The following is a 22,449-nucleotide window of genomic DNA, read 5'->3' as shown; positions in this document are numbered from 1 at the left end:
AGACGGGATCACCATCAATATACAGCTCTTCTTGCACTAGTTTCCCTCTCCTAAAGGTAAACTATGCACTATTGGCAATTTCCTTACTGTTTTCTCGTTTTTTGCTTCTTTTTCGCTGGCTCTGTCATGACGAATGTCTGAGAAACTCCATCGCTACCTTTTTCTAGCCGGTGCCTGGCGTGTATGTGTATTTGAATACAGTAAAGCAATTCGTTACACTCGTTATACTTCCTGACACTGAGGCCGTCGGCCCGCCGGCCCACAGTTGCAAGGGTGTTTTTTCCGCTCACAGGCGCTAGGGGGAAGCGAGACGGCCACAATTCAACCCGAAAAAAGTCATATAACCATTCCAATGACTCTGAAGCTGTTAAATGAAGGTAAATTAAGCTAAAAAACTTGCATATTAAGCTAAAGAACCTGCATAGTGTGCCTTTAATAGATACACCTCTACATTTGCTAGGCTATATCCTTGTTATCCGTTTTGTCATTCAACTTGGCCTATGGGTACATGGAGCCGACAGATACATGGCCAACGGGTACATTGAGCATGGTCATGTCACCCACATAGGCTCAGATGGGAGGTAACTGAGTGCCATCCTGCAGCCGTTTCCCTCTAACAAACCATTTGACAACCCATTATGATGCCCTCATAATTACCTCCATTGCCATGGTGAAAACCAATGGTAGTTGAAATAAATAAAAAGAAACCATAACATTACTGATTGACAAGAGCATGAACACGTAGCCAGTACAGAGCAGCCATGAAATAGAGCATCACAGTCCCGCCCCTCCTCCAAGAGAGCTTAGTTTCCGGAAGTAAATTTCCCATTCATTTCTCCCATTGACGTTTTGGAAAAATCTGTATCTAAAGAGTTTTAGAGCATGTCTTAATCAGCTACGGCGTAAGTCATAAGCATACAACATATCATTTCGAGTGAAAAAACGAAGAGAAAGTCCAAAAAACGTCAAAGGTACAAGACTGTGTACATATTTTCATTTCCGAGTGAAGGAACTAATCCCATAAACCACCGCGCCTCACTGAATAATATATAAGCAGCACAACCCACGCGTGAAATCATTTAACAGGTGACAGGACGCGAACCCTTTCCTCCAAACAGTGATTTTTATATAGTGAATGTGCAGTTAATAGCAGTTATTTCAGGAGTAATCGTGTAAATAATAGTTTTTTGGTATTGAATGTTACCATCGTGTATTTTATATCGTGTGTGTGTGTGTGAAAGCGGTTAACGTTAATTTTAGCAACATTGTGCAGTGCTTCGTATCTGACTGCCATCCTGATGCATGGACCGGTGCATGATCGGCTCTTGGACCACCATATTCAGTTTATTAACTTGCTGTGAATTATTACACAAAATGTTCATTAAATGTACGAAGAAGTATTTCTAGGTTAATGACTGATGATATACAGTATGAAGGCTACAGTAGCCTAGCTAATGTTAACTAGCATTACCAACCTCCCTGCAAAAATCACCACACAAATTTGTAGGTCTCAAAGTCAAAGTCAAAGTCAAAGTCAGCTTTATTGTCAATTTCTTCACATGTTCCAGACATACAAAGAGATCGAAATTACGTTTCTCTCTATCCCACGGTGAAGACAAGACATATTTTACCAATTTAAGTCCACAGACAAACATAACATTCAAGTAAACAAAAAAGTAAGTAAATAAGAGGGCACATATAATAATGAAAAAAAATAAGAGCAGCAAAATTTGGTTTAAATTGTGCATAGACAGTCAATAAAATACTAGTGCAAAGTCAGGCCAATAAAAGGCTTGGGTAGTTCTGTTTGACCTAAGTAAGAAAGAAAGTGACATAGTGGTGCAAGTTATGTAAGAGCAGCAGATGTGTTGTGTTTTCAGGACAACAACAAGTTGTAAAGTGTACAAGTGTGCAAGTGTGCAAGTGGAGTAGTGCACGCGGCCATTGTGGGTCCAATGTCCAGGATGTTATGTAGCTGAGGGTGGAGGGGGGAGAGGAGGGAGAGAGTTCAGCATCCTTACAGCTTGGTGTATGAAGCTGTTGGTGAGTCTGGTAGTGCGGGAGCGCAGGCTTCTGTACCTCTTCCCAGAGGGCAGTAGATCGAACAGATTGTGAGCGGGGTGACTTGCATCACTCACAATTTTGGTCGCCTTGCGGGTGAGGTGGGTGGTGTAAATGTCCTTCAGGGAGGGGAGTGAAGCACCAATAATCCTTCCAGCTGTGTTCACTATGCGCTGCAGGGCTTTCCTGTTGTATTCAGTGCAGCTTCCGCCCCACACAGCGATACAGCTGGAGAGGATGCTCTCAATGGTGCCTCGGTAGAATGTGGTCATGATGGCTGGTGGAGCACTTGCTCGCCTGAGTTTCCGCAGGAAGTACAGGTGGCGCTGAGCTCTCTTCGCCAGTGATGCAGTGTTGGTGGTCCAGGAGAGGTCTTCGCTGATGTGCACCCCCAGGAATTTGGTGCTGCTCGCTCTCTCCACCACAGCACCGTCGATGGTCAGTGGCAGGTGTTGGGTGTGACCTCTCCGGAAGTCAACAACAATCTCTTTGGTCTTGCTGACGTTCAGCAGGAGGTTGTTGTCCCTGCACCACGTGGTCAGATGGTCGACCTCCAACCTGTATTGGGTCTCGTCGCCCTTGGTGATGAGACCCACCAGAGTTGTGTCGTCAGCAAATTTCACTATGTGATTGTTGCTGTAGGTTGCAGTGCAGTCATGCGTCAGCAGGGTGAAGAGCAGCGGACTGAGCACGCAGCCTTGGGGGGCCCCTGTGCTCAGTGTGATGCTGCTTGAGGTATTGTTGCCAACACGTACTACTTGGGGCCTCTGACAGAGGAAGTCCAGTAGCCAGTTGCAGAGGTAGGTACTGAGTCCCAGTTTGTCCAGTTTGCAGATGAGTTGTTGTGGTATTATGGTGTTGAATGCAGAACTGAAGTCTATAAACAGCAATCTCACATATGAGTCTCTTTTTTCCAGGTGGGTGAGGGCTGGGTGGAGGGCAGAGCAGATTGCATCCTCTGTAGACCGCTTGGCTCGGTATGCAAACTGGAAGGGGTCCAGGGTGGGGGGGAGAATGGCTTTGATATGTGACATGACAAGCCGCTCAAAGCACTTCATGATGATGGGTGTCAGTGCCACAGGGCGGTAGTCATTGAAGCAGGATGGAGCAGTTTTCTTCGGCACAGGTATGATGGTGGCAGCTTTGAAACATGATGGGACGATGGCTTGCTTCAGGGAAGTGTTAAAGATGTCTGTGAAGACATCCTTAAGCTCCCCTGCGCAGTCCTTCAGCGCACGACCTGGGATGTTGTCTGGACCTGTTGCCTTACGGGTGTTGATAGCAGCAAGTGTCCTCTTCACGCTGTCGGCAGAGAGGCACAGGGGCTGCTCATGTAGAGGGGGATGGGTCTTCTGTGTCTTGTCCCTCATGCTGGCCCTTACAAAACCCACAAGCTAACCCTCAGACACACAACAGTCAATAATGTGACCCGATTTAAAGTGGTTTTCACCCCTTTGGACACTCTTGATTTCGTCCTTGAAACAGTGAAATATTCACGGGGGCATGGACGGTTTGCTAACCATTTTATTGCAGTGTCTAGCTGCTAGCTGGTGGTAGCTATCAGCTAGCTAGCTAGTTCAAAACTTTAAGTACTTAATGAGGATATACAGGGCTTTTTATGCCTTGACTAAGTTGATGTTTCCTATAAACAACAATTCATGTTCATAGAAACAACAAAGTCACTAAAACATATATTTCATACCTGTGTTGCAGCATGTAGGCTAATGTTAGCAGCATTATAATGACATTCTAATGTCTGAAAGGCTAATGATTACCCGACAAACACGGGACGTCCCCCGGACCTTATGCCGACATTCACAACGTCCCCGATTGGTCCTGAACGTCATGTTCTCTAGTGGACGTTCCGGTGACCTTATTGACGTCTGGAGCAAGTTATCGTTTGGTTATTGCGTGACGTCCGGTGCAGGACTTTCTGGGGACGTCACCGTCACGTCCTTCGGATGACATTTGCATTTGGTCATTTCAAATACCTCCTAAGGACCCGACAATAACGTTATACCGGGGACATGGGGGGGACGTTTGTTTATTCACACATGGCAGCGGAGTTGAGAGCGCTCTGGCTACTGTCTGCAGGACGAAGACATCACATCCATGCACGACTTCACGTTACACGTCTGGTGATGACTAAAGTATCTATCTATCTAGTCTCTAGCAGTAGCTGCATTAGCCTACCGTAGTCTAAGGCAACATATCATACAGTTTATGAAGTTGTGCGTCTATGAGCAAAGTAGAACCATATGTCTACTTTGCTCATAGACGCACAACTTCATAAATTGGGAAAAGGGTTGTTAACGTTAAACTCAAAATGTATGTGCTACATAATTCAGCATGTCTGCGAATTATGTAGCACATACATTTTGAGTTTAACGTTAATGTATAACGTTACAAACTAGGGAAGGGATTTTATCAAATTCATGTTTGCTGATGTGATGCTTGGTGTAACGTTAGCAAAGTCGCTGTTCTTAGCTTCTAGCTTAGCCTACAATGCGCATTTCTTCAGATAACTGTCATTACGTTACGTGATGCATGTAACATGCTCTAAATAGGCAGTGGTTTATTTAACGTAGTCACGTACTTATTATCTGTTTTATTTTCAGAAACACACACACGGCCGAATTGGGACTGAACCGACTTTTTGAGCTGAATACGATGCATTAACACTAGAGAAATGTTAAAAACAGACCACATAGCATTTGTTTAGGGTTGTCTAGCAACAGAAGTGACTACTTAATTTGTAAAGCAAAACGATCTAGCCCTACATTGCAGAAGAATTAAGGATACTGCTTCTTCATGACTTGTTTAAATGTCATTGTAATTTATTTGACGCATGCTCGCGTTTAAAAGTGTCACGCATAGCTGTCCCCGATGTTACAGCAGCTCCTTGTGGAAACAGCAAAGAGTGCAAATATCCGATGAGATTTCTGATGAGGAGCAAGCTCTCTGCCTCACCAGAGCCTTACTGTTTATTAATAAAACAATGATATAGGATAGAAACATCTGGAATCTATTTATTTCATCTTAAAGTTGGCTACAAAGAGCATTCAGAGAAAACGATACATTTTTCTTTATCTGCAATGTTCCAGGAAGATAGGCTTACATTTATAGGCTGTCCCTGTTTGATCACAGGTCCAAGAAAACGAGTGGATATAATGTCAATGCATTCTAGTTATGTTTCATGTACTTTATTTCATGTTGAGTTTTGCTTCCCAGCATGCATTGCGATTCATTTAGTATTTTTGGCTATTATTAGTTTTTAATATTTTGAAACAATATGGTTTGAACAATTTATCTTAGGCTAGCCTAGGCCTACTCTGATGATGTTTTGAACAATATGCTACAGGATATGCCCATTAAAATGTCGTATTAGTTTATTAAGAAAATGACACCATAGATGTAAAAGCAGCACATCCTAGCCCGGTATAAATGTCCATGTCTACTCATCATTAGTGTAATAATGCATTCGGAGGACGTGATTTCATACATGCGTGAAAATATGAGGTGAGTGAAGTTGATTGTGTAGTTGTAGAAGTCGTTAATGCGTGTTCATGTTCCTTCTCTCCTAGCAACGCTGAGACTTACAGGATGTAATAGCCTACCATACTAAATCGCGCTTCATGTTTTTACCATCGCGGAAATATAAACGTTGCGCGCATAACGTCGCGGTGACCATTACAGGACGTCCTCTCAAAGTCTCGTGGACGTCTTTTAGACCTCCCGAACAGAGGTCCGTGAGACGTAAAGGGAACCCTACACAATGTCGAGGAGGTGACGTTCGCCAGGGGACCTTTAGGGGACGTCGCCAGGACTTTATTTTGTTTACTGGGTAGCCTATCGGCTACCTGAAAAGTGTTTAAACTAGCATTCACAGTGTTCTATTTGATGGTGTATTGGCCCTGACTAAGTTTGTGTGATATATAAACCACAACCCTTGTTGATACAAGTACCAATGTTCGTCTAGAAAGTTTTTATTCACATTAAGATTTTCGCCATAAGCAGTAAAAGACTCTGCCATCTTTGTCAATAATTTTCGCTAAGACTATGATCATAACGGCCTTTCCAACAATCAGAGGCATCACTGTGGGATTGTTTAGGATTGTGGGTAATGAAGTACTTATCCAAGACATCGCGATTAAAAGACATTTATCTCAAAACAAGGTTAGTGTCCCTTGAATTTTCGCCCTTAATACGAGCATATACAATCGCTTAGTACAGCCGTAGCTGGTTTTAAGTCTACTATGTATGGATACGGGCGGGACTGTGATGCTCTATAGGCTAGGCTTGAAAAAAATATTATCTGGTGAGCACAAAGCGGTATCACATCAAGTTTTAACCCCTTTTAACAACACAAGATATTAGGTGAACCTAACTAGTAGAGGGAACAGGTCATCTTATATCAAGATCATTACCGCAACTCAGCTTCTCATTACCGTTATTACCCTTTAAAATGCGTGGTAATGAGAAATTGGAGTAACGGTAATGAGATGTTCTTGACTAAGTTGGTAAATAACACAAAATGCTAGCAGGCTATGCAACCTTAACCTTTACAAAATATGAAAGTCTTTTTCTTCATAATCATAAAATATAATTTCATATATTTTTAAAAACATTGAGTATCGCAGCATATCGGTAATGATAATCAACAGTGTAACAGAATAAAGATTCTCTGACATTAACATAAATATCAGGATGTAAGAAAAGAGAGAACAACTGAACTTGATTTCATTTTAAACCTTTTGTCCCAAGTGATGCATCATGGGTCTGCTTGTTAATTTAATGAAAAGTGTACTTTTTATAGGCAGGTAAAGTCGCATTACGGTAATGAGGAACATTTAGTGTAGACACAATCATTTTACAATAAATCTAATATTTCCTTTTGCAAATGCCACACATATAAATATTAACCATAAATATAGACATTTTTACACAACTTTGCATAATCTTCTTCAATTTATTTAAAAAGGATTTTTCATGAAATGAAAACAAACAATAGAATAATGGATCCGAACACATTTCAGTAATGAGAATTCACTGTGAATTTTTGTTAAATTGCTATGAAATAGTGTTATAATGATAATAAAAAACATCTGTCCCTATAGTATCCTTTACTGTCTTTGTAGAAAATATCATAGTTACTATTAATAAAATATTGTTAATCACCCTTGATTTGACGGAATCTTGGAATCCAATCAGAGAGATGGATTGAGGTTCTAGCTTGTGCAGTTTGTGGTGAGCAACTGCACAAACTGAGCTCAGGCAGAGACTTTCTAATGAGGAGACACAGCACTCAAAAAATACTCCATAGAAATGCATGGGGCTAGTTTGTCACGCCAATATGGCCGTTGTCTACACATATCCCACCCCTTCCTCGGCAAAACGTCGACATGTGAATACATTGAGCCAATCATATGGCGTGTTGTGAAGACATCGTGCCAATCATGTGTTGTGATCTCGCCGCTGGAGCAAGATTGGTGTAGTGAAGCCTTGCGCACGCGCAGTTCGACCCAAAGACTGTGCCCGATGAGTGCCCATAAAACGTTGGTATATGGCCGCCGAGTGGAGGGACTTGCCTAAAAGGACTTTGGCTCAGGTGCCTTGCTCCTGCGAGATCTTAAGGTCACGTGACATGGTGACATCATGGAGACTTCCTGTCCTGCCGGAGGAAGTCGGGCAGCATTTATAACCAGCCTGCATTGCGTTCAACCCAGCATGCATCACATCAAGTCAGATCTGTACAGCACTTCATCAAGTCGAATGAGCCTGTAATATAGGCCTTATGTGCTGCATAACACTATTCTGTCATGCTAATGTCGTCTAGCAACATAACACTGTCCTGTCATGCTAATGTCGTCTAGCAACATAACACTATCCTGTCATGCTAATGTCTGTCAAATAAACTGTTGGCCGACACAGCTTATTGAACTCGACTTGTCTTCTTTATTCACAACTCGCATATATATGAACTTACATGTTTCAGATCTCGTATCCTACTCGCGAACTCTCGCGTTACTTCCTGTATATTGAGTGACTACGTAATGCACCATTTACATTACTGATACCATGACATCTCGCCCTTAAATTATTATACTTCTAAAACATGGGGTCGCAACATTAAGCTTGTTATTAGTAAACCTTATTTCTTGTTGGTCTAAACAACTTAAAAGAATTAACTGTTTTCTTTCTTGTCTTTTACATCTGTAAATATTAGATACCTCTCAGATTACTTCAAAATGTAAATCATAACTCAAACTTAACTTAAATTCTTAATAAAACTTAAATTCGCTGTTCTCTGAGTTGCTTAACTAAATGTCCATTCTTTTCACAGGTCTACTAACTCTACCAAACCTGGTCACTGTCAGTCCTTTGGGTGTTTGGGTAGGACTCTTAACTTTGCTCTCACACAGTCCCTGGTCAGATCCTTGTTGGGGTGTTTCTTTCTCTGGCTCTGTGGCTGGTTGCCCCGTGTCTGTTCTCTTCTTCAGTCTGCGGCGGCACTTGCTGAAGATGTCGCCGATTTCTCCTCATCTCTCCTCCTCCTGGCGACTTCACCTGGTATGAGCGTGGCGTGCCACACTCCTGCAGCACCGATGCTCGACCTTTCCACGCCTTCTCCCCATCCAGCTTGGACAGGATGTGGTCCCGTTTGCAAGGGTGGTCCAAGTCCCTCGCTCCGTGTCTCCGGTTGTAGTAGAATGCTTGTTGTTGTTTGGCTTCTTCATCTCGGCGACGGATGAGGTCTCGGTTCGGCTGCTTTGGAATCAGGTTTTTCTTTAGGGACGGCAGTGTGGTGCGAATCTTACGCCCCATGAGCATTTCTGCCAGGCTCACTCCCGTGGATGTGGTGGCGCGGTAGCTCATTAAAGCCAATAGGGGGTCGTCTTGCTCGAGTATGCGCTTAGCAGTTTGCACCGCACACTCCGCATGCCCGTTGCCTTGTGGGTTGTGCGGGCTGGATGTGGAATGTTCGATGTCATACAGCCTGCAAAACTCTTTCCAAGCATCACTGGTGTACTGAGGCCCGTTATCGCTAACTATCAGCTCAGGGATGCCAAACCTGGCGAATGTAGCCTTTATTGACCTCACTACCTGTTCTGTTGTTGTTGTAGGTAAGTGTAGTATTTCTAGATATCGAGAGTAATCTGATATCACTAGGTATTGCTTTCCTTTGTATTCACAAATGTCTGTGGCTATCTTTTGCCAAGGTCTCTCAGGCAGGGGCGTTGACAGTAACTGTTCTCTGCGCTGTTTGTCTGACAAAAGTGGCATGTGTCAATTTTTCTTTTAATGTCCCCTGACATCTTAGGCCACCACACAGTCTCTTGTGCACGTTCCCTACACTTGGACAGGCTCTTATGTCCTTCATGTATGCGGTTTAGCACCTCCTGTCTCAAGGCCTGTGGAATTACAATGCGACAGCCCAGCGTGATCAGGCCCTCACACTCAGACAGTGAGTCTCTCATCATGTAGTAGTCTCTAACACTGTGTGAAGTGCTACTCACTCGTTTGGGCCATCCATCCCGGATCAGCTTTCTCACGCGCTGGAGCTGTGGGTCCTCCTGTGTGACTGTCCTGATCCTGTCCAGCTTGCTTTGTGAGACAGGCCAGCTGTGGGTCAATGCGTTCACGTGGCACGCAATGACTGCTTTCCAGCTCTCCCCGTGCAGCTGGAGCAGGACTCCTCCCATCCCGTAGCTACTCGAATCCGCTGACACTGCGGTCGGACTTTGTGGATCGTATTGGGGCAGTACAGGCGAGGTGACGAGGGCTTCTTTCATGTGCTGAAACGCTCGCTGCTGTGGCTGGTCCCAGGTCCAGGCCATCTTCCCCTTTAGGAGATCATACAGTGGGCCTGCAACGGTTGCCATGTCTGGAATGTATTTGCTCATGTAGTTAATCATGCCTAGTGCACGTTTCAGTTCATGTTCATTGGTGGGCACATAGACTGTATATATAGAACTGGACAGTGTGGCTGCATTCTGCAGTGTTCTATGGAATTGAAGCCGCCGAGGCGACTCCATCTTGGAAAATTTGGAGCCAATTTGAAGTGCGGCTGCGCAGCAAAAGTTGAAGCATGCGCAGTGAAGAGGAGTCGCGGTCAGGCACGCCCACTCAGTTGTCACTCAGCGAGTTAAACACGCCCCTTGTCAAGTGAAACCCGCCCCCTTCTCCTTTCCACAACGCAGGTCGACTCGGCGCCGAAGGCTAGCTGGCTGGATGAATTTTGCGGCTGTGAGTTAGCTAAACAGTACAAACAACAATCGGTTTGTTCTTGTCTGGTAAGTGTTGCGTATCAACTGAAAAGTTTTTTTTTTGTCTATTGGTGTTCTTAAATACGTCTAAGAGAGCTTATTATGTTGATTATAGACTGTGACAATTTAGTATGGTGAATACTAATGAGCTAACAACAGAAATACGGACAGCGAATTACATGCTAACGTTAGCAGCTACATTAACGTTACCGTTAACGGGAGGCTAAGTTAGTCGTTGAAGTGAAGATTAGCACTCAGCTGACGCAAGTTAATAACATTCACACCGCATATTTAAATGTGTAGTTAACATTAGGTAGGCTGTGAAGTTTATTGCACACATATATTTAATTAATTGGTATTACTAGTGGTGTCGAGTGCCTGATTAGATGCTTTGTAATGTTGTAACTTTATTGTAACTTTCCTTTTTGCAGGTAAGATATGGGTGATGGCTGAATGTACTGGAGGTGGCGGCAAGGTGGTCTCCATGGTCTACATTACTCTGCAAGCAAGGGAATGCCTACATGAAGGGGTTTGGCTGGGGTGGTCTGAGGTGGCATGTCCTCCCCCTTTCTCCAAGTCCCCTGACATCCATCTCCCTGACATCATCACCCACCGTCACTGGATCAACCTGAAGCCCCTTATACATGGGACATGGCACAGCACCCTGAAAACACATGACTTTCAATAACTTGCGTGGCACCAAGAAAGGTCTGCCGCTGCTCTGAACTTTCTGTTAATGTGACCTCATTCATACTTGAGGCTGTACACATCCCTTTGTTTCTATTTTCTTTATTGATGTCACCCAAACTTCAACTTTCTGTATGCCCCTGAACTCACAGAAATTGTAAATTGCAATGCGCCATTTAACCAGTGGTGTAGTCTAGTTAGTTAGTTGTAGTGGTGGGTATACTGTGAGCAACCCCAAATGTTATTAAATACGTATCCTTGCCTATTTTAAATGGGTATACTGAGATGATGATGCTTTTCAAATGGGTTTACTGTGTAGTCCTGTGTATCACGTAGACTATACCATACCACGGTCATTTAACTGCCTTGGTATTTAAGTCAGAGGCCATTGCTTAGTATTTAACTGTAGCCTACACAAAGATGTAGACATTACAATAATATTAATATCAGAATAATTATTGGTTGATACTAAATCAATATTGAATGTTTTTTTAATTTCTTTTGTGTGATCTATCATTCAGAATGCTGCAACATGACTGGTCTTCAATCAGCCAAAGAGGACACATCGTAACTCCTCTCCTAGTTACTCTCCATTGGCTCCCTACAGTAGCCAGAATTAAATTTAAATCTCTCACTTTGGCCTATAGGACACTGACTGGATCTGCTCCTTGTTATTTTAATTCAATGATCAAGATATACATCCCCAACCGCCCACTGCGGTCTTCTGATGAGCGTCTGTTGTGTCGACCAGTCTTAAACGCTAGGTCAAATTCAAGACTCTTTTATTTTAAGTATTATATTGTTTTGTATTTGTTAAGGGTAACCATAACCATCATCATCATCATAATGTGGTATTTTCTTATGCACTTGAAACAAAGAATAAAAATGTTTCTTTAAACGTAGTACCACTTTAAACACATCACACACTGAACAGCAAAGTAGCTTCCTGATTATGTGTAAAATGTTTACAGAGTATCCTGATGTAGTAGATCCATGTTCTCATATTTTTACAGCTGACATGAAGGCTGCAGTATTACATTTTTGATTTATAATGGAGCACCCTCTGGTGAAAGACTAGCAAGCATGTGGTAGAGGCACACGATTACAGACATATTGAGAGAGCCTATCAATGAGTTGTCACAGTTTTCAATTTAGACGTATTATTTTGAAATGGTGTACGTCTACGGGAGGATTTACACATCACTGGCAAGACCTGATCAAATCATACCAATGCAAAATGCTTCTCCAGCAGTGCAATCGCAGGTAACAACGATACCTTAACGCATTTTCAGATACCGCTGTTCTGAGCATACTAAGCAAATTGGCCATTTATAACTTTGAATCCCTCCTCACGTTAAGCTATGGTCCAATAATGTGTTCACTAAAACACAAGTAACGTTATTTGTCGGGCTGATTCATAAATGGGCATACCGAGGTTGTCGACCTAGCAGGCTAGGTGGCGTTTATTGCCATTCGCAAAACTAAGCAAGAGTTAACGTTAATGAAACTTAACATCGCCTTCTCCAGTGACAAAGTGTATTCAAATGAAGTTGCAACGATGATGGCGGCAATCACTGGTTACGTTATACCATTTGAAACAAGTAGGACTGTAAATGATGGTGACTATGGCTAACGTCACTTCGGATCAATATAGCAAGCAGAGCCCTTTTACTTTACCTATCAACTGGCTAATGCTAGCATGATGTAGCATGCTATGAGCTAATATACTTAGCATCTACGAAAGAACAGCACATCTCTTTTTTCACAAAGAATCGGTCACAACTAACAACGATGTCTCTTACAAACAACTACACAATGTATGACTATCAATATGTATTTAGTCAGACTGTGATAAGATATAGCCTAATGATAATAACAGCAACACTTCTTTAGGTTAGATTATGTGTCGAAATCAGGTGTCGTTAAAATAAGTGAGCGATGACGTGGTAGTGTCTGCAGCCTAGACGGTAAAACATAATGGACAAAGAGTCGTGTCTGCAGCCAGCCAGCTGTCAATCATAGGTGTAAACACGCCCTTTTTAGATTTGTTAATATAACATAAAAAAAAATAATTTCAGCGAGAAAAGAAAAATTGTGTGTATTGAAGCATCTTGAAAACAATTTTTTCGAATAAAAAGTTGTTGATACAAAAATTGTTTTAGGTGAGAAAAGTGACACGGAAAGTTGGCTACTTGGCCATTGAAATACATGGGGGTGGGCGGAGTTACACATTGTACTGCAGCCAGCCACCAGGGGGCTCTGGACTAGCGCTCGCATCACTCTTAACAGACGGCACACTGTCCAGTTCTATATATACAGTCTATGGGTGGGCACATCTAACTCTCTGATGGCGCTCACCTTCTCTGGATCTGCTCTTACCCCTTTGGCGTCCACAATGTGGCCCAGGAAGCGTAGCTGTGGTTGTGCATAAACGCATTTTTCTTCGTTTAGCTTAAGGCCTACTTGCTTCATCCTTTCGAGTGTGCATTGCAAGTGTCTGTCATGTGTGGCCTTGTCTTTTCCATGCACAATTACGTCATCCATGTAGCCTGCGACTCCTTCCAGGCCATCTAGCAGTTCATGCATCCGTGGGAGGTGAACACAGTGGAACCAGCCAACTTGGCCAGCGTTTCATCTGTGGTAGGTAGCTGGTAAGTTTCTCTCTTCAGGTTTTCATTCAGCTTCTGGAGCCCTACACAGATTCTGACTGTGCCTGACGGCTTCAGGACTGGCACCATTGGCGCGCACCATTCTGTTGGTTGTGTCACTTTGACGATCACGCCATGTTCCTCCATGCGTTGCAGCTCAGCTTGTACTTTGGGTAGGAGTGGCAGTGGGACTCTCCTGGCTGTGTGTACGGCGTGTGGCACAGCGTCGTCTTGTAGGTGTATCTTCACCGGGTCGGTCTTCATCGTGCCCAGGTGTACGGCTGCTGCCTTCACTTGCTGTACTCGCTTCACCAGCCCCATCTCCACTGCTGTGTCTCTGCCTAGTAAGTTATTGACTGTAGGCCTTCTAGCTACATATATATTTGTAATGTGCTAGCTGTAAATTGTCCCATAATGTCCAATGTTCCGCCTGGACTCTCTAATGGGCCATGGTGTGGCTCCAGCTTTCTTTTTAGTTTAAGTGCCTTGAATGTTTCCATGTTCATTACGGTGACGTCAGCCCCTGTATCTATTTTAAATCTCACTGGCGTGTACCCTATGTGGATCTGCTCTGTCCATGGCTCTGCACTGCTTTGTTTTTGTTTACTCACTGCACCGAGGTAGAAGCTTTCATCCTCTTCATTTCCTTGGTTAACTTAGTCTACTGTCTCATACTTTGAGAGACTCTCTGCACTGCTCTCCAAACTAAAAAATCATGGATTTGATCAACTGGTCTCTCAACGCAATTGACACCATCTTCTCGACGAGAAGTTTGGGTTCGGGGGAACCCGACTGCCCTGCCGGAACGTTCGCAGCTGGCTACTCGATGGACGAGTGGGAGAGGTGGCGGGTCGTGTGCCTGGCGGCTCTTTCTGTGGAGGACATTGAAGATATCTACGTATTCGGAACCATGATAACAGGTCTTATGCTGATTGGATTAGGCATTGCCCTGGTTTATCGAGGAAATCTAAAAACGGTGACAGCTGTTCAAAGCCCCGTAAGGCTGCCCATTATGATTGAAGCAGTGGGCAGAGCAGTCGTCACCCAGACTGGGACTATCAAGCATTTGATGGATACCAGGATGGATCAGATGGATGCTAGGTTGGATACTAAGTTGGATAACATCATGGAGAAACTCACTGCTTTACAAAGGCAATTGGACCAGTATGGACTAAGAGGGTAGACATGCAAATTGGAATGCGGCTACCCGCCCCAAGACCAAACAACTACAATCTTATCTGCTTTTGGCGCCCCTTAACCAGCACTGGCCCTGGCCAAGGCCGCTGCTGGAAAACAACTCCCCCGGAAGAAGAGCACTGCAGCGAGACGCTCTTGCATCCCTTTCCCCACCCCCCACAGACACCTGCTGATTGTGGACTCTGACTGGGACATGACCAGGGCTGTCTCCATAGCAACTTGCTGTGTTATCGCTTTGACAATCCTGCGGACTGAGGCACTAAGACTTTGGCACCAGGCGGAGCGCTTCACCAGGCCTACAAATACATCTAACACAGATACAGACATGCAGTCACCACACCCACTACCCCCCATCCCACGCCTTCGCCACTTGTACCCCCCAGTCTGTCAAGCAGGTCTGTGACCAGCGCCGCAAATGGCTGCAGGACCAGATGGCTGCCTGCCTGCACTGGTATCCCTCCATCCCCCCACTCCACCCCCCTTGTTGCAAGCCGTGTGTCTCTTATGTTGTGTAAAGAGTTGTGTAAAGTGTATGTGCTAATGTTGCTGAGGTGCTTTTTTTCCTGTTCCCACACTGTACTCCCCATGGTCAATTTCACTGGTACTTGTGACTATGTGACAATAAAGTTCTATCCTATCCTATCCTAACTTCCCTCACAGTCTTTGTGAAGCATTTTCTTTCCCAATGCCCCTTCTTCCCGCACTTCCTGCATTCAGAATCCGTTGCTGGGCATTTGGCTGCATTTTTGTGTTTTTCTTTACCGCACCGACTGCACTTGCTCTCCCCTTGGTAGCCGTGCTGCTGTCCTGCACTTGCTCTCCCCTTGGTAGCCGTGCTGCTGTCCTGCACTTGCTCTCCCCTTGGTAGCCGTCCTGCTGTCCTGCACTTGCTCTCCCCTTGGTAGCCGTGCTGCTGTCCTGCACTTGCTCTCCCCTTGGTAGCCGTGCTGCTGCCCTGCACTTGCTCTCCCTGCGGTTTCCCTCCTTTCTTCACGAATCTCTTTTGTTTCACTGCTTGCACTGCCAGCGGAGCCTGCTGCTCTTGCTGTGTTATCTGTTGTGCTACCTCTTCAGCTTGCCTCACCATAAGCACCGCCATTTCGAGGGTTAAGTTGGAAGTTAACTGCAGTTTTCTGGACAATTCTTTATCCCTTATTCCTACGACCAACCTGTCTCTTATGTGTTCGTTTTTCTTATCCCCAAACTCTCAGTTCGTGCAGGGCTCGGATAAACGTCTCCGCCATTTCCCCTGGTTTCTGTTGTCTTTGGTAAAAGCCCTTTCATGAATTGTGTTTCGTTTTGGTATGAAATATTCATCAAACTTCTCTAACACAATCATTCTCATCCTCTTCCTCTGTGAAGGTTAAGGTCTTGAAAATATTTTCGGCTTCGTTGCCCATTGCATAGATTAGCGTGCTAACCTGGGCGTCTGCATCCTCGTAGCTTAGCTTGGAAGCTGACCTGAATCGCGTGAATCTCTGTCTCCACAACGGCCATTCTCCCGGTTTCTCGAAGTTAAAGTTTTCCGGAGGCTTAAACTTTGCCATCGTCGTGTGTTCTCCTAGAGCACTTCTGACACCATGTCAAATAAACTGTTGGCCGACACAGCTTATTGAACTCGACTTGTCTTCTTTATTCACAACTCGCATATATATGAACTTACATGTTTCAGATCTCGTATGCTACTCGCGAACTCTCGCGTTACTTCCTGTATATTGAGTGACTACGTAATGCACTATTTACATTACTGATACCATGACAATGTCGTCTAGCTAGCCTTGTTTGTAATGTTGTTAACTGTGAAGTTGGCACCCCATATGAAAATATTTGTGCACAAATCGTCTTAAAGATATTAAACTACAACTTGTTTATTGACCTGGGGTCACTCAGCACCCCATTAACATCCAAATTAATCAAAAATTGGAATTGTTTGTGCATGCAAAATAAACATTTGTGCAGCATTATTTGTTGAGCTATTAAAAATTATTTGCTTGCCAAGTGACATCACTCAGCACCCCCATATTACCCAAATGACTCCAAAATGGTTGGAATCACTTGTGCTTAGTTTGTGCAGGCAAAATAAACATATGTGCTCAATCCGTGTTAAATAGGGTGACCAGATTTGGGTTTGTGAAGAAGAGGACACTTCAGTGGGGGGGCATGTGTCAACAGACATGCTGACTATGTATGATTATACAACAATTGGGTTCTATGGAACTATTTATTTGTTTCTGATTGGCCGAGAGACGTTCCATGAGTTGGAATATCCCTGGACATTTCAACTCAGACTCAGCACAGACTATGTATGATAATGAGCTTTATTGGCCGGCCCAACGCTAACAGAAAAACACTGCCTTAAAAGACTATTTTGAACACTTGAAAGTTTTAAATGTGCAAAAACAATAATTACAATAAAAGCGGGGCTGTTGAGCTCTAATATGCGCAAGATATATTTGGATGGCGACCCATCTTTAATGTTGTATATCTCTAAATTTGATCCAAGGTGTTTCTGAAAATACAAACTGAATATTTTACAGCTCTATAATTTTGACAATCTGTTTTAGAGCATAATAATCCCGACCTGTGAAAACAGTTGTGTTAATGGGGACTGATGTGGATATGTTGTCCATTTTCTTATATCTATTCAATCATGCCTGGTCTTATTATTAGGCCTACCTCCATTAATATTAGATATTTCTTTTGTAAAGAAATAGGCCTACATCTATCCCTCATGTTATGCCAACATATCTAATTCACCTGAATATAGGCTACAGTAGATAGAGGATTATTGACATCTGCTGTTGTCAGTGTGCAGGCTATCCCTTAAAGGCAGTTTAAAGGGATAACCAAAGTGCAGTTTCCTACCCGAAACTAGAAAGTTGCTAGGTCGGCAATCGTCTAGAGAAGGCCGCTCAGACAATGGCAGAAGTGCCGTTCGTCATGTTATATTTTTTACAGTCTATGGTTATGAGGTTATGTGCCATCAAAATGATTTTGGAGACGTAATGTTAAGGTCGAAAAACTTTAGCTGATGAGCTCTCACCCCTCGCTGCCGTTCGATGCTTTGCTGAACATTGTGTAGCCTACCTGTACCTTTTACCTGACCTTGAGAACTTTGAAAAAGCACTGGTAGTTTACTTACAAGACGATTTATACAGACAGTATCTTCACCAAGTTTAGCATTTGCAGCCATCTTGAATTTAGTCACGATAAGTCGAGCAACGAGTAAGAATGAACAGGTATGATAAGGGATCAGATTCCAAAAATAATTCAGTGGAAATGCAGCAACGGGAATCCTTTTTTTACGTGTTTATATTTACTCTTTTACCTTTTATTAACCCCTAATTTTTTGCACTTTTCCACTGCACTGATTACGTATGATGGCGTTACACTCAGAAACATCGGAAATGAATTGCCTTTTTTGTTTCGGGATGTTTTAATCGGCGAGTCTACCTGGCCGACTGAGATTCTCCGAGATGCATCAGGGAACCATGGAGACGCATCTCGGCGCAGAAGGAAAAAACACAGAGGAAAACGAGCCGGGGCCCGTAACAGATTGAGGAGCTCATAGGCCTCCACTGCCTAGCATTCTCCTAGCCAATGTCCAGTCTCTTGTGAACAAGATGGATGAACTAAGAGCGAGGATACAGTTTCAAAGAGACATCAGGGACTGTGACATTCTATGCTTTACTGAGACATGGCTAACTGAACTTGTACCGGACTGTGCCATCACTCCGGTGGAGTTTTTCTCTGCTGCTCACTCTGACAGGACTGAGGAATCTGGAAAATCGAAAGGTGACGTGTTTGCATCATGACAAACAGCAAGTGGTGTGATCCTAGAAATGTCACCGTTCTCTCAAAGTCCTGCTCGCCTCATCTAGAACATCTAGCGATCGTCTGTCGACCCTTCTACCTGCCCCGTGAGTTTACTTCGGTAATATTCAACGCTGTCTACATTCCTCCACAAGCCAACACAGATGCTGCGGTTTCAGAATTGCAAGAAGTGTTAAATAGACAACACACGCGCCCATTCACTTCTCAGCACTCATGACACCCCCCACACACACACACACCTACATGACTTTTAGCACTTTTACATCCCTCTCCCTATGCTACAGACCTTTTATTTATTTTCTTATTTCATCACGTCAAAACACACACACACACATATCTGACTTTCTCCAACTTTTGCACATCTTTATTATTTTTGATTTCTCCTCCATCTATCTACCCCCCACCTTTCTGCCCCCCCCCCCCCACCCCCAACACACACAAAAAAAACACACACACACTTCATCACTGTCATCACCTCACATACATACAGCACACTGCTTGCTACAGTAAGCCTCCTCTACATACTTGCTGCACACTGCCCCCCCCCACCCCACATACACAGCACATTGTCTTCAGGATCTTCTCCAACACACATCCTCTACATACTTACAGCACACTGCCCCCACCTACCCACACACACACAGTCACTGCTGCACTCCCCTCCCACCCACACACACACTGTCATCACTCACATACATCATACATACAGTACTCTGCTTGCAATAGTAAGTCCCCTCACCGTACTTGCAGTACACTGCCCCCCCCCCCCTACATACACAGCACATTATTTCATCAGGAAGCTTCTCCAACACACATCCCCAACATACTTACAGCACACTGCCCCCCCCCAATACACAGCACATTGTCTCATGAGGAAGCTTCTCCAACACACATATTGCACACTGCCCTCTCCCCACATACACAGCACACTATCCCATCTCCCTTATCATCCCCCCAACACACACACCAAGACCCCTGGAAGTTGGGTTAGCCCCTTGAGCCATGGATCAGCCCAAGGTTTCTTCCTTAGTAAGGGAGTTTTTCCTTGCCCCTGTTGCTCTTGGGTGCTCCTTGTTGGTGAAATTCCGCCCGGACACATTTTTAGGTTTCAAAAAGAGGACATGTCCGGGTGAAAGAGGACGTCTGGTCACCCTATGTTAAAGTTATTTAAGATTAAATTATTTAGTGACCTGGGGTCACCCAGCACCCCATCAACGCCAAATGACTCCAAAATAGTTTTGAATTGTAGAAATGTGCGTGCACGTTTGTGCATGCAAAATAAAAATGCATCGTTGTTTCTTAATATGTTATTAAGCATTATTTTGGTGAGTGACGTCACTCAACAGGGTCATCCCAATGTTCCCAGGGTCCTATGTTCCCCAGATTTACATGGTAGACAATGGGAACATGAAAAAGGGTCCTGTTAAGGGAAATTAAGCATTAAAAGGTTTTAAATGCAATTGTTTACTCAATTCTAAAGAAATACACATGGACATTAATGTTAAAGGAGCATTTCACCGCTGAGAAGATGAATGTGTAGATGAATGTGTATTTAATGTGTATTCGGGAACGTTGATGGAACGTTTTTTGAATCATGTTTAAATCTCGAGCAGAGAAAAATCGGTTCCGGGGATGTTCGCGGAACGTTCTTTCAACCATGTCTAAAACTTGGGCAGAGAAAAATCGAAGCGGGCACTGCGTATGATTTGACTTTGGAGATATCAGCTCACGATAGGACAGAGTTCAAGTGCACGTATCAAATGTGATAGTCATTCTTTGATTGTAATACATTCATCATGCTTTCTGCTTATATTCAGTAGTACTTACCTCATGCCTGCGACAGCGATATCTATATCCTCTATATGTATGTATGTCTATGTAGCGATATCTATATCCTCTATATGTATGTATGTCTATGTAGCGATATCTATATCCTCTATATGTATGTCTATGTAGCGATATCTATATCCTCTATATGTATGTATGTCTATGCAGCGATATCTATATCCTCTATATGTATGTATGTCTATGCAGCGATATCTATATCCTCTATATGTATGTATGTCTATGTAGCGATATCTATATCCTCTATATGTATGTATGTCTATGTAGCGATATCTATATCCTCTATATGTATCAATTAACTTTCAATTGAAATTCATTAATGCAAGCTGGGACTAACTAAAGTTGCAACCTCAACATGAAAGACGCTTTAACCTGGTTTCTACCGATACAAAGCTTAATGTTATTCGTTAAAGTGTCCCTTTAAAGACATTTAGCTATAGCCTTGCCTGTAATGTTAATGACGACTAGCTAGCCTTGCCTGTATTGTTAATGTTGACTAGCTAGCCTTGCTTGTAATTAGAGGGGATGCATCCCCTCTATTGAAATCCGGAGACTTCTTCTTCTTATTACAGTGCATGAAAATGCCTTGTTCTGTTATCCAAAGTCTTCTTCTTCTTCTTCTTCCCACCAAATTTCTGCGTCTAATTCAGCTTCAACCGTTTAACGTAGAAACTTTGTTCAAACTTTGTAACGTAGGTCTTGAAAAGGACACTTGAGGAATGTATTTTTCACTTTTGTAAACTTTATACTTTTTGAGATAATAATAAAAAACAAGCTTATTTTCCCCCATAGACTTTGCATGGGGACTATGACATCACAATGGGCTAATTAACTTAATTTGCACCTGTATCAACTTCCAGCTTCTCAGGTCCCATCAAAAAGCCAGTTAAACTGATTGCACCTGTATCAACTGCTTTCTGCTCAATTAGGCCAACTCTCACTGTATATCCATTCTACAAGGATATAAGGCACATTCCATCCAACTTTCTATCCATTCATCCTCTTCAAACCATTTACTCATCCACCCATTAAACTATCCCATCAACATCCATTAAACAATCTGCCTATCAACATCCATTACACTATCTACATTTAAACTATATACTCTGTTCAACTATTTCCTCTGCCCACAACTGTTTAAAAATAAATGTCCTCACTACAATAATTCACTATTAAATAATGTAACTATTTAAACTACTCAACTAACTGTTCAGCCATTTCAACTGTCAGTTATCAACTGACTCCTGCCAACTGTTTCCTCTGCCCACAGCTGTTTCCAAATAAAATTTGTTTTGCATTTTATGTTAATATACAGTATGTTTTGCATTTTCATGCACTGGTAATTTCCTCGAAATTACATTTTCTAGTTATTTTTCTTTTTACCTTTTTGTGCACGCTATTCAGCCCAAACCGCTTAACGTACAGATTTGGTTGAAGCACCGTTCCGTAGATCTTCCAAGGCTTTACCGTCCTATCCGTTTTTCATTTTTGAGAAGTTTATACTTTTTGAGATATTTGTAATTAAAAGTGTATTTTTCCCCCATAGACTTGAATGGGGGCTGTGATGTCATAATAGCTGCGCTCGCTTAAAGGTGTAGGTTTTTGAACGTTCTAAGTTCCGCAACAATTGAAGGTTCTAAAATTCTATGTTGAATTCAATGAACCCAGATATTCTTTAGAACGTTCATTTCTTAACATTCGTGACGGTACTCCTTTAAGGGTTAAGTAGTTCTCAGAGCAGTTCCCAGGCTAATCAGAACTCTGGCACAGGTGTCACCTGTGAGGAATTCAACTGTCTCAGCTTCTAAGCATACAATCTAGCTCTACCTGAACTACACATCCTGTTAAAGTGTTTCCTGTGTGTCAAAATAAAAGCCCCAGCCATATCTCATGCATTCAGCATTATATCT

The 22,449-nt window shown here is 43.1% G+C and overlaps 1 protein-coding gene across 3 annotated transcripts in view; it reads left to right on the top strand.

The window, feature by feature from the left end:
- The window catches only part of LOC121715533 (C-type lectin domain family 4 member G-like), a 61,227-nt gene that overhangs the window by 24,981 nt on the left and 13,797 nt on the right, over nucleotides 1-22,449 (top strand). The window lies entirely within an intron of this gene.

This window comes from Alosa sapidissima, chromosome 8 (genome assembly GCF_018492685.1).
Source record: "Alosa sapidissima isolate fAloSap1 chromosome 8, fAloSap1.pri, whole genome shotgun sequence".
NCBI classification, from domain to species: domain Eukaryota; kingdom Metazoa; phylum Chordata; class Actinopteri; order Clupeiformes; family Clupeidae; genus Alosa; species Alosa sapidissima.
This window is presented reverse-complemented; position numbering and strand designations above follow the sequence as displayed.